The sequence below is a fragment of the Dendropsophus ebraccatus genome, unplaced genomic scaffold (genome assembly GCF_027789765.1).
Source record: "Dendropsophus ebraccatus isolate aDenEbr1 unplaced genomic scaffold, aDenEbr1.pat pat_scaffold_572_ctg1, whole genome shotgun sequence".
Taxonomy (NCBI): domain Eukaryota; kingdom Metazoa; phylum Chordata; class Amphibia; order Anura; family Hylidae; genus Dendropsophus; species Dendropsophus ebraccatus.
The window spans coordinates 54,688-68,617 of NW_027210171.1; the positions used below are offsets into that span (position 1 = coordinate 54,688).

At 44.2% G+C, this 13,930-nt stretch overlaps 1 pseudogene; it reads right to left on the reverse strand.

Annotated features, from left to right (window-relative positions):
- The window catches only part of LOC138777492 (zinc finger protein 208-like), an 81,709-nt pseudogene that overhangs the window by 39,925 nt on the left and 27,854 nt on the right, over positions 1 to 13,930 (reverse strand).

Sequence of the window (13,930 nt, forward strand, 5' to 3'; positions counted from 1 at the left end):
ACTTTAAAACTCTTACCTGTCTCCTACCTGGAAGGGTGGAGGCTAGAATGTAGTTGCCAGAGGTAGGTCTTGAGGACCTTTGATGATGTCATGCCCATGTGACCAGCCTCATGTGTGGGAGCAGCGCTTCCAGGACCTGCCATGATGTCACAGTCATGTGATCAGTCACATGGAGGAGGAGGAGTCACATGATCAGGGGCTGCTGCTCAGACGAGGCTGAAGTTGGTTTCTTATTCGGACAGTTTCTTATTCAGAGGATTTTTCTTTTTCCTGTTTTAGCTATTATTCTTACAGAAAATGTATAATATTCGTACCCTACCGTAAGTGAGGGGCCCTGAGAGGACTGCTGATAAAAATGGCCAAAAGGACCCCACGGTTGGCATAAAAATGGGCATCAAAGTAAAACCACAAAATTATTATTTAAAAATAAAATTGACTTTGGGCCACTGATCTCACACTGATAATATACAGAGAGGGATGCCCCGCATCACATCCAAGAGAGTCCAGCCTGGCCCAAGGTGGTTCTGGGTATAAAAACTGGCATCAAAGTGGGCAGATTGGCATTTTTTTCCTAATTTGAATAAGTAACAGGTGTTTTCAAAGGGTTAAATGAGTTTGGGCCACTGATCTCATACTGATAATACACAGAGAGGGATGCCCCGCATCACACTGATAATACACAGAGAGGGATGCCCCGCATCACACTGATACTACACAGAGAGGGGGGACCCCGCATCACACTGATAATACACAGAGAGTGATGCCCTGTAGGTCCTTACCAGACTTTGGAGCAAATGCCAAACTTTCCTGAAACGGTAATGAGGATTAAGGTAAAACACACCTTTATCCATGGTGTTTTTGGTGCAATAAGGAGCTATCGGCAGTTTACATTAATCTAACTGGCTGACAGTTCCCCTGTAATAATGGTCATTATTTGCCCTTATTTTTACTTTGTTTAAACATAGCCTAAAGGGTTATCCTGGAAAAATTGAAAAAAAAAAAAAAGAACCAAAATTAACCCTTAACTAAAGAACTTATATATTCCTTGTTGGCTTTACTCGGAGATTGCTGGTCCAGTCACATCATGCAACCTTTCTTACAGTGATGTCCTACTTCCTTTCATCTTCTTGGGTATGGTGACGTCAGCACTTGGGGGCAAAGCCATCTCTCGTACCCAGAACGGCCTTCCTACACGTGCGCAGTGCGATCATTAGTATTGCAGCATGCATCTGCTAATCCCACTGGGTACAGGGACATCAATGCTCCCGTAATCAGGTTCTGCTGGCTACAAGGGCGGTCTTACTGGCTACAAAGGGGTCCTATATGGCTACAAGGGGACCCTGACATTGCAGGCAACACATAGGACAAATATATTTCAATGGCCCTGTTCACACATCTGTACAAGTGTTCAGGTCCACGTCCCGCGCTACAAAAAAATAAAGGATAGATTATAGTGCGGACTTGCATTTGCGGCACGAATCATTGTCTTCTACATAGTGCTCCGTAAACTGCGTAGCACTGTTACTGCACATTCATAGTGCGGTCCACCATTACAGGTCCGTATTCACTGGCTGAACTATGGATGTGTGAATGAGGCCTAACATAGCCTAAAGCAGACCTGTCAGCAGAAAACATTGCTGCAGGTATTGTTATTATAGAAATGTATTCGGGGTTAGCCGAGAAATGTTTAATAAGAAGAGATGGGACAGCTAATTCTGGGATCCTGTTATGCTGACAAATGCCTCCTGAGTACTTTAGCCCTGTTTGCTTAAAGGGGTAGTGCGGCGCTAAACATTTATTCACAAAATACCCAGAACCACTTTGGGCCAGGCTGGACTCTCTTGGATGTGATGCGGGGCATCCCTCTCTGTGTATTATCAGTGTGAGATCAGTGGCCCAAACTCATTTAACCCTTTGAAAACACCTGTTACTTATTCAAAATAGGACAAAAATGCCCATCTGCCCACTTTGATGCCAGTTTTTATACCCAGAACCACTTTGGGCCAGGCTGGACTTTCTTGGATGTGATGCGGGGTATGCCTATCTGTGTGTATGTAGTGTGAGATCAGTGGCCCAAACTCATTTAACCCTTTGAAAACAGCTGTTACTTATTCAAATTAGGAAAAAATGCCAATCTGCCCACTTTGATGCCAGTTTTTATACCCAGAACCACTTTGGGCCAGGCTGGACTCTCTTAGATGTGATGTGGGGCATCCCTCTCTGTGTATTATCAGTGTAAGATCAGTGGCCCAAACTCATTTAACCCTTTGAAAACACCTGTTACTTATTCAAAATAGGACTAAAATGCCCATCTGCCCACTTTGATGCCAGTTTTTATACCAAGAACCACTTTGGGCCAGGCTGGACTCTCTTGGGTATGATGCGGGGCATCCCTCTCTGTGTATTATCAGTGTGAGATCAGTGGCCCAAACTCATTTAACCCTTTGAAAACAGCTGTTACTTATTCAAATTAGGAAAAAATGCCAATCTGCCCACTTTGATGCCAGTTTTTATACCCAGAACCACTTTGGGCCAGGCTGGACTCTCTTGAATGTGATGCGGGGCATGCCTGTCTGTGTGTACGTAGTGTGAGATCAGTGGCCCAAACTCATTTAACCCTTTGAAAATAGCTGTTACTTATTCAAATCATGAAAAATGGCTATGTGCCCACTTTGATGCCAGTTTTTATACCCAGAACCACTTTGGGCCAGGCTGGACTCTCTTGGGTATGATGCGGGGCATCCCTCTCTGTGTATTATCAGTGTGAGATCAGTGGCCCAAACTCATTTAACCCTTTGAAAACAGCTGTTACTTATTCAAATTAGGAAAAAATGCCAATCTGCCCACTTTGATGCCAGTTTTTATACCCAGAACCACTTTGGGCCAGGCTGGACCCTCTTGGATGTGATGCGGGGCATCCCTCTCTGTGTATTATCAGTGTGAGATCAGTGGCCCAAACTCATTTAACCCTTTGAAAACAGCTGTTACTTATTCAAATTAGGAAAAAAATGCCAATCTGCCCACTTTGATGCCAGTTTTTATACCCAGAACCACTTTGGGCCAGGCTGGACTTACTTGGATGTGATGCGGGGCATCCCTATCTGTGTGTACGTAGTGTGAGATCAGTGGCCCAAACTCATTTAACCCTTTGAAAATAGCTGTTACTTATTCAAATCATGAAAAATGGCTATGTGCCCACTTTGATGCCAGGTTTTATACCCAGAACCACTTTGGGCCAGGCTGGACTCTCTTGGATGTGATGCGGGGCATCCCTCTCTGTGTATTATCAGTGTGAGATCAGTGGCCCAAACTCATTTAACCCTTTGAAAACACCTGTTACTTATTCAAAATAGGACAAAAATGCCAATCTGCCCACTTTGATGCCAGTTTTTATACCCAGAACCACTTTGGGCCAGGCTGGACTCTCTTGGATGTGATGCGGGGCATCCCTCTCTGTGTATTATCAGTGTGAGATCAGTGGCCCAAACTCATTTAACCCTTTGAAAACACCTGTTACTTATTCAAAATAGGACAAAAATGCCCATCTGCCCACTTTGATGCCAGTTTTTATACCAAGAACCACTTTGGGCCAGGCTGGACTCTCTTGGATGTGATGCGGGGCATCCCTCTCTGTGTATTATCAGTGTGAGATCAGTGGCCCAAACTCATTTAACCCTTTGAAAACACCTGTTACTTATTCAAATTAGGAAAAAATGCCAATCTGCCCACTTTGATGCCAGTTTTTATACCCAGAACCACTTTGGGCCAGGCTGGACTCTCTTGAATGTGATGCGAGGCATGCCTGTCTGTGTGTACGTAGTGTGAGATCAGTGGCCCAAACTCATTTAACCCTTTGAAAATAGCTGTTACTTATTCAAATCATGAAAAATGGCTCTGTGCCCACTTTGATGCCAGTTTTTATACCCAGAACCACTTTGGGCCAGGCTGGACTCTCTTGGGTATGATGCGGGGCATCCCTCTCTGTGTATTATCAGTGTGAGATCAGTGGCCCAAACTCATTTAACCCTTTGAAAATAGCTGTTACTTATTCAAATCATGAAAAATGGCTATGTGCCCACTTTGATGCCAGTTTTTATACCCAGAACCACTTTGGGTCAGGCTGGACTCTCTTGGGTATGATGCGGGGCATCCCTCTCTGTGTATTATCAGTGTGAGATCAGTGGCCCAAACTCATTTAACCCTTTGAAAACAGCTGTTACTTATTCAAATTAGGAAAAAATGCCAATCTGCCCACTTTGATGCCAGTTTTTATACCCAGAACCACTTTGGGCCAGGCTGGACTTTCTTGGATGTGATGCGGGGTATGCCTATCTGTGTGTATGTAGTGTGAGATCAGTGGCCCAAACTCATTTAACCCTTTGAAAATAGCTGTTACTTATTCAAATCATGAAAAATGGCTATGTGCCCACTTTGATGCCAGTTTTTATACCCAGAACCACTTTGGGCCAGGCTGGACTCTCTTGGATGTGATGCGGGGCATCCCTCTCTGTGTATTATCAGTGTGAGATCAGTGGCCCAAACTCATTTAACCCTTTGAAAATACCTGTTACTTATTCAAATCATGAAAAATGCCTATGTGCCCACTTTGATGCCAGTTTTTATACCCAGAACCACTTTGGGCCAGGCTGGACTCTCTTGGATGTGATGCGGGGCATCCCTCTCCGTGTATTATCAGTGTGAGATCAGTGGCCCAAACTCATTTAACCCTTTGAAAACACCTGTTACTTATTCAAATTGGGAAAAATGCCAATCTGCCCACTTTGATGCCAGTTTTTATACCCAGAACCACTTTGGGCCAGGCTGGACTCTCTTGGGTATGATGCAGGGCATCCCTCTCTGTGTATTATCAGTGTGAGATCAGTGGCCCAAAGTCAATTTTATTTTTAAATAATAATTTTGTGGTTTTACTTTCATGCCCATTTTTATGCCAACCGTGGGGTCTTTTTTGCCATTTTTATCACCAGTCCCCTCAGGGCCCCTCACTTACGGTAGGGTACGAATATTATACATTTTCTGTAAGAATAATAGCTAAAACAGGAAAAAGAAAAATCCTCTGAATAAGAAACTGGCTGAATAAGAAACCAACTTCAGCCTCGTCTCCTCAGTGTATGCAGGACTCTGCTGTGCTGGATGAGCTGAAGTGATGTGTATGCAGCAGAGCTGTCTGTGTGTAATGTACATGTAGCTGAGCTGTATATGTGTAATGTACATGTAGCTGAGCTGTATGTGTGTAATGTACATGTAGCTGAGCTGTATATGTGTAATGTACATGTAGCTGAGCTGTATGTGTGTAATGTACATGTAGCTGAGCTGTATATGTGTAATGTACATGTAGCTGAGCTGTATGTGTGTAATGCACATGTAGCTGAGCTGTATGTGTGTAATGCACATGTAGCTGAGCTGTATGTGTGTAATGTACATGTAGCTGAGCTGTATGTGTGTAATGTACATGTAGCTGAGCTGTATGTGTGTAATGTACATGTAGCTGAGCTGTATGTGTGTAATGTACATGTAGCTGAGCTGTATATGTGTACACAGTAGAGCTGTATATGTGTAATGTACATGTAGCTGAGTTGTATGTGTGTAATGTACATGTAGCTGAGCTGTATGTGTACACAGTAGAGCTGTATATGTGTAATGTACATGTAGCTGAGCTGTATATGTGTGTAATGTACATGTAGCTGAGCTGTATGTGTGTAATGTACATGTAGCTGAGCTGTATGTGTGTAATGTACATGTAGCTGAGCTGTATGTGTGTAATGTACATGTAGCTGAGCTGTATGTGTGTAATGTACATGTAGCTAAGCTGTATATGTGTAATGTACATGTAGCTGAGCTGTATATGTGTAATGTACATGTAGCTGAGCTGTATGTGTGTAATGTACATGTAGCTTAGCTGTATGTATGTAATGTACATGTAGCTGAGCTGTATATGTGTAATGTACATGTAGCTGAGCTGTATATGTGTGTAATGTACATGTAGCTGAGCTGTGTATGTGTGTAATGTACATGTAGCTGAGCTGTATGTGTGTAATGTACATGTAGCTGAGCTGTATGTGTGTAATGTACATGTAGCTGAGCTGTATGTGTGTAATGTACATGTAGCTGAGCTGTATATGTGTACACAGTAGAGCTGTATATGTGTAATGTACATGTAGCTGAGCTGTATATGTGTAATGTACATGTAGCTGAGCTGTATGTGTAATGTACATGTAGCTGAGCTGTATATGTGTAATGTACATGTAGCTGAGCTGTATATGTGTAATATACATGTAGCTGAGCTGTATATGTGTGTAATGTACATGTAGCTGAGCTGTATATGTGTAATGTACATGTAGCTGAGCTGTATATGTGTAATGTACATGTAGCTGAGCTGTATATGTGTAATGTACATGTAGCTGAGTTGTATGTGTGTAATGTACATGTAGCTGAGCTGTATGTGTACACAGTAGAGCTGTATATGTGTAATGTACATGTAGCTGAGCTGTATGTGTGTAATGTACATGTAGCTGAGCTGTATATGTGTGTAATGTACATGTAGCTGAGCTGTATGTGTGTAATGTACATGTAGCTGAGCTGTATGTGTGTAATGTACATGTAGCTAAGCTGTATATGTGTAATGTACATGTAGCTGAGCTGTATATGTGTAATGTACATGTAGCTGAGCTGTATGTGTGTAATGTACATGTAGCTTAGCTGTATGTATGTAATGTACATGTAGCTGAGCTGTATATGTGTAATGTACATGTAGCTGAGCTGTATATGTGTGTAATGTACATGTAGCTGAGCTGTATATGTGTGTAATGTACATGTAGCTGAGCTGTGTATGTGTGTAATGTACATGTAGCTGAGCTGTATGTGTGTAATGTACATGTAGCTGAGCTGTATGTGTGTAATGTACATGTAGCTGAGCTGTATGTGTGTAATGTACATGTAGCTGAGCTGTATATGTGTACACAGTAGAGCTGTATATGTGTAATGTACATGTAGCTGAGCTGTATGTGTGTAATGTACATGTAGCTGAGCTGTATGTGTACACAGTAGAGCTGTATATGTGTAATGTACATGTAGCTGAGCTGTATATGTGTAATATACATGTAGCTGAGCTGTATATGTGTAATATACATGTAGCTGAGCTGTATATGTGTGTAATGTACATGTAGCTGAGCTGTATATGTGTGTAATGTACATGTAGCTGAGCTGTATGTGTGTAATGTACATGTAGCTGAGCTGTATGTGTGTAATGTACATGTAGCTGAGCTGTATGTGTGTAATGTACATGTAGCTGAGCTGTATATGTGTAATGTACATGTAGCTGAGCTGTATATGTGTAATGTACATGTAGCTGAGCTGTATGTGTACACAGTAGAGCTATATATTTGTAATGTACATGTAGCTAAGCTGTATATGTGTGTAATGTACATGTAGCTGAGCTGTATGTGTGTAATGTACATGTAGCTGAGCTGTATGTGTGTAATGTACATGTAGCTGAGCTGTATGTGTACACAGAGCTATATATTTGTAATGTACATGTAGCTAAGCTGTATATGTGTAATGTACATGTAGCTGAGCTGTATATGTGTAATGTACATGTAGCTGAGCTGTATATGTGTAATTTACATGTAGCTGAGCTGTATGTGTGTAATGTACATGTAGCTGAGCTGTATGTGTGTAATGTACATGTAGCTAAAACCGCATGCACCATAATTATGCTGAAATATAATTGCGGCTGGAAAGACACTCTACCTTGCCCATATTTATCGTGTTGGGACAAAAATTGCAGTAGGAACTTAGCGGGGAACAGTCCGCAGCAACAAATCCACAAATGAAAAAATGTTCCAGCAGAAAAAAAGTCCTTAAAAACACTAACTATTGTAGAAAAAAAACTTCCATAAAATACTGCATGTGAACAGGTACGTGTAAGCTAGACGCGTTTGAGCCTTTATCACTGCTAAATGAATAATGGACATACAACTGTGTGCAACAAAATGTGTGCAAGTTTGCGCACAAGACAAAAACATTTATAGGTACTAACAACAAGTCCCACAATATCCAGTCATTTATTAACTGTGATTCACACCATGCAGTTTATGCCATTCAGTGTTCCTCTTGTAACCTTATGTACATAGGATGCAGCGCCGGAAAATTAAAACCCACATAGCAGAGCACCTACACTCACCGGCCACTTTATTAGGTAAACTTGTCCAACTGCACGTTACAACTTAATTTCTAATCAGCCAATCACATGGCGGCAACTCAGTGAATTTAGGCATGTAGACATGGTCAAGACAATCTCCTGCAGTTCAAACCGAGCATCAGTATGGGGAAGAAAGGGGATTTGAGGGCCTTTGAACGTGGCATGGTTGTTGGTGCCAGAAGGGCTGGTCTGAGTATTTCAGAAACTGCTGATCTACTGGGATTTTCACGCACAACCATCTCTAGGGTTTACAGAAAATGGTCCGAAAAAGAAAAAACATCCAGTGAGCGGCAGTTCTGTGGGCGGAAATGCCTTGTTGATGCCAGCGGTCAGAGGAGAATGGGCAGACTGGTTCGAGCTGATAGAAAGGCAACAGTGACTCAAATAGCCAACCGTTACAACCAAGGTAGGCAGAAGAGCATCTCTGAACGCACAGTACGTGGAACTTTGAGGCAGATGGGCTACAGCAGCAGAAGACCACACCGGATGCCACTTCTTTCAGCTAAGAACAGGAAACTGAGGCTACAATTTGCACAAGCTCATCGAAATTGGACAGTAGAAGATTGGAAAAACGTTGCCTGGTCTGATGAGTCTCGATTTCTGCTGCGACATTCTGATGGTAGGGTCAGAATTTGGCGTCAACAACATGAAAGCATGGATCCATCCTGCCTTGTATCAACGGTTCAGGCTGGTGGTGGTGGTGTCATGGTGTGGGGAATATTTTCTTGGCACTCTTTGGGCCCCTTGGTACCAATTGAGCATCGTTGCAACACCACAGCCTACCTGAGTATTATTGCTGACCATGTCCATCCCTTTATGACCACAATGTACCCAACATCTGATGGCTACTTTCAGCAGGATAATGCGCCATGTCATAAAGCTAGAATCATCTCAGACTGGTTTCTTGAACATGACAATGAGTTCACTGTACTCAAATGGCCTCCACAGTCACCAGATCTCAATCCAATAGAGCATCTTTGGGATGTGGTGGAATGGGAGATGCGCATCATGGATGTGCAGCCGACAAATCTGCCGCAACTGTGTGATGCCATCATGTCAGTATGGACCAAAATCTCTGAGGAAGCTTCCAGCACCTTGTTGAATCTATGCCACGAAGAATTGAGGCAGTTCTGAAGGCAAAAGGGGGTCCAACCCGTTACTAGCATGGTGTACCTAATAAAGTGGCCGGTGAGTGTACGTGACATAAGAGCCAAGAATGTAAAATCATCTGGTGCAGCTAAGCACTTTATTGATCACCATGAAGGAGATGTAACATTTTTCACTTTTATGGGTTTAGAAAAAGTAACCAAAAATGTAAGAGGTTTGTGACTGGAAGCAGAAGCTCCTCACTAGAGAAGCGTTCTGGATTCTTAAACTAAATACACGCTTTCCAGCAGGTTTAAACTTCAGATCTTCTTTATATCTATGAATAGTTTTTTAAAAACCTATGCTGATACTTTTAGTGCACCACTTTTTCATCCTTAGGACGTCAGTTCTCTCTTCATGTGAATTTTGCTCTACAATTGTAATTGTTAATGGTGCATTTAAACGTAACGATTATAGTGCGAATTTGCGCGATATTGATCGAATTCGAACGATAATCGTACGTGTAAACGCGGCGAACGATCAAACGACGAACGAGAAATCGTTCATTTTGATCTTTCAACATGTCATCAAACCGTCGTTTGTCGTTCGCAAAAAATTCGCAGATCGTTCCGTGTGAACAGTCGTTCGCCGATTTAACCAATGTGTGAGATAGGTTTAAGCGATCGCAAAACGATTTTCCGTACGATATATCGTATCGTCTAAACGCTGATCGTTATGAAAAAAAATCGTTACTCTGACATAGTTAATCGTACCAATTATCATTTCGTGTAAACGCACCTTAATCAGCATTGTGCAGGTTGCTTGTCTTTTCCCCTTCCCCACTCCCAAGTCTGGTTCGAACCTTGCTTATTAATTAGTCATCTGATGTGTGAACCTGACTGGATACCATGTGGTGAGAGGGTGTTTCTTCTGTTGTTTTAGTTGTATGTCTATTATTCATTTAGCTGTGATAAAGGGAGGTTACAGCCGAAACGCGTCTAGCTTACATGTACCTGTTCACATGCTGTATTTTATGGAAGTTTTTCCTACAATAACGTTAGTGTACATGTAGCTGAGCTGTATGTGTACACAGTAGAGCTGTATGTGTGTAATGTACATGTAGCTGAGCTGTATGTGTGTAATGTACATGTAGCTGAGCTGTATGTGTGTAATGTACATGTAGCTGAGCTGTATATGTGTAATGTACATGTAGCTGAGCTGTATGTGTGTAATGTACATGTAGCTGAGCTGTATGTATGAATTTAGCAATAACTTAAAAAGAAAAACTTTGTCATGAGAAATTAGACATAGTGACACAAAAAGACAAGGACAAGAAGACACAGACACTGGGGGGGGGAGGGGATGTTGTTAGCTGAATAACTTGCGTTTATAATGACATTCATTATGTTAAACATTTCGGCCGTGCCTACCAGTAGGGCGATGAGAATGGACCACGCGAGGGGAGGACAGCTCCCATGTTGAAAAGAGCAGGATTGTTCAAACAGCCACGGTTCTATAAGAATCGGTGGAACGAAAGAGCAACCACGGGCTCCAGGTCGCTGTGTACTTCTTTACAGCTGTCGGGGTGACCGCAATAAGATTCTCCATATCATGTATTTGGGCAATTTCAGCGAGCCAATCATCTAATGTTGGGGGCTCCGTGGATCTCCACCGTTGGGGTAGCACTGTCTTCGCTGCCTGCAGGAGATGTCTAGCTAAGGACTTCTTGAAACGGGATTGGGCAGTGGGAAACATATATAACAGCACCGCTTCTGGGGTGTTGGGGATAAGGACACCTATGACATTGTGTATGGTGCGTAGGATAGTCGACCAGTATCCCCGTAGCCGCGGGCACGTATACCATACGTGCGACATGGTCCCCCAAGCCTCTTCACATCGCCAGCACACATCAGGTACCGTGGGATACCACTTATGGAGAAGAGAGGGGACACGATACCATCGGGAGATGATTTTGTAACTAGTTTCTTGTGATTTGCACGCCAGTACTGCCTTGTGGGATAGAAAAAAGGCCTTAGACCATTGCTGTGGCGTAAAGCTTTTTCCCAACTCTGTCTCCCAGGCCGAGCAGAAAGACGGTAAGTGCCGAGAACCTGAGGACAGTAACTGTTGGTATACCACAGAGATGATGTGTGGAGGACAGGGAGGGGACACGTATAGATGTTCGAAATCTGTCAGTTCCTGGTGCAAAGTGTGCGTACGTTTAGTAGTGGAGTAAAAATGTTGCAATTGAGCATATTCAAACGAGTGCTTTACGGTAGGTGGGGTCGTATCCAGGATCGCTGACAGGGGTAATAGGGTGTGGTGTAATAGGTAGTATAATCTACCTTGCGATATTACCTCGTTCTTGCAGCGTTTTTTTCAAGATGAGCTGTCCTTCTAAGATTAGAGAGACACATACTCACAATAGATGCTTTCCATTGTTTTATTTTTCTTTTTCATATGCAAGGTATATCGCAAACGTAGCTCACAGGCTGAGTAATTTCATGAACACATGCCAAACACCATGGCCTCCCGCCGGCGTTATAGTTTGCTTCAGATCAGCTAAACATACTGTATCCAGAAGCAAAGACTCATTTAAACGCCAGGACCCCGCAGTCTTCGATAGGAACGGTAGGGTAAGGGAGCAAAAGACAGGGGCGTGATTCGACCATAGTATGTTGCCTATGGAGGCAGTCGCCAACCACGGCAATGCACTATGTTGGATGAGGATATGGTCAATACGGCTGTATGTCCCATGTGAATTAGAAAAAAAGGTATAATCTCGGTCCGCAGAATGCATCAAGCGCCAGGCATCATAAAGTTGTAGTTGGAGCAGGGCTTTTTTGACTTTTTTAATCGCTGGGTACGAAAAACTAGAGCGGCCTGTGGAATTGTCCAAGGACGGGTCTAATGTGAGATTAAGGTCTCCGCAGAAGAGCACGGTCCCCCTGACTAAGGGGAGGGATAGATCAATTAGGTTCATGAGGAAAGCAATTTGGTCTTGGTTCGGGGCATAAGTGTTAATTATGGTAAAGATATGGCCACTAATGGAGAGGGTAAGTATTAGGTATCGTGCAGGATAGTATTTGACATGGCAGGGACTTGTGTATAGCTAGGGCCACACCCTTGGTTCTAGAATCAGGGTTATTGGCGAAGAACCATTGTGTATAGTGTCTGTCGCGGTGCGTGGGTGCATGGCCTGTTTTAAAGTGCGTCTCCTGTAAGCAGAGTATATGTACCTTCCGGCGGTGGAAATGGTGGAGAACCTGCGATCTTTTCCGGGGCGTGTTCAATCCCCTCGCGTTGTAGGTTGCTACATGTAAATCCGCCATTCAGGAAAGATGTAGGTAGGCACCGCCGAAGACCTCCAGGGAATGTCAGGGGAGCACACACAGACAACAAACTGCAGCGTATACTCTAAGAACCTCAAACTGAGTACTACCAGGCCCGGAAATGTCCAGGCTGGGTTTCCCATCTATTGGGGGGAAGAGACAGCTAAGACGAGATGCTGTCCATGGCTCAGGAAAGGCGGGCTCGGGAGCCAGCGTGGGCTGGGGAGTGCGAGGGAGAAGCCGGGGCAGGTCGGGGGCCATCTCGCCTGGAGGATCGGGGCCCCACGGGCGTCGAGTTGGGAGATCGGGGCGAGAAAGGCCTTTTGGTGCTCCTGGAGGAGGTAAGTAGCGAGGGCCACTCAGGTATGGAGATGTTGGTGATGTTTAAATCTCGTAGAAATCCCGGGATGTCTTCTGGCGCGCGCAGGGTGAGGGACCGACCATTCAAGCGCACAATGAGGGCGAAGGGGAATCCCCAGCGGAAGGGGATATTACGGTCACGTAGGATGTCCAACACCGGGCGGAGAGTGGCCCTTTGGGCCAAGGTATGTCGGGAGAGGTCCTGTAGGATAAGCAGATGCACTCCTCTGTAGGTGACATTGCGTCGGCGCCGGGCTCTTTAGTAGAGTAAAAGTGGACGCGGCAGATGACATCCCTGGGTCTCTGGTTGTCTCGGCTAGGGGGCTGCAGTGCCCTATGCGCTCTGTCTATCTCGATGTGCGTATTAGGTGGCTGCTCCAGGAGGTCATTAAAGATGGTGGACAGCACCGCAAGTAGATCAGAGGAAGGCACAGATTCTGGGAGGCCGCGGATCCTGAGATTATTGCGCCTGTTGCGGTTTTCAATATCGTCTATGTGTTGTTGCAGGACAAACAGCTTATCAGAATGTGATTGCACATCGTGTTGAAGGGCTAGCAGAGTTGTGGAGGTAGTCTCCTGCGCAGTTTCCAATACATCTACTTTAGATGAGACCGTTGTGAGTTCAGCATGAAATTGCGCAAATTCATGTTTACATTCATCTAGTAGTTGCTTGGCCAGAGTGGAAATGTCGGTTTTAGTAGGAAGGGACTGGGTAAGAGCCCTGAGATCCGCCAGGGACACCGGCCTATTGTCATCCAGTACTGAGGGGCGGCTGGCAGTCAGTGGAAATGGCAAGTCAGGGACCCCAGAGGTAGCAGATTGGGAGCAAACCCTGAAAATAGGGGGGTGCCCTCCAGGGAAGAAGGTACGTCCGGCAGCCTCCTAGGTGACAATATTCGGCCGTGAGGTGAGACAGCAGTGGCCGGTGCGTGGA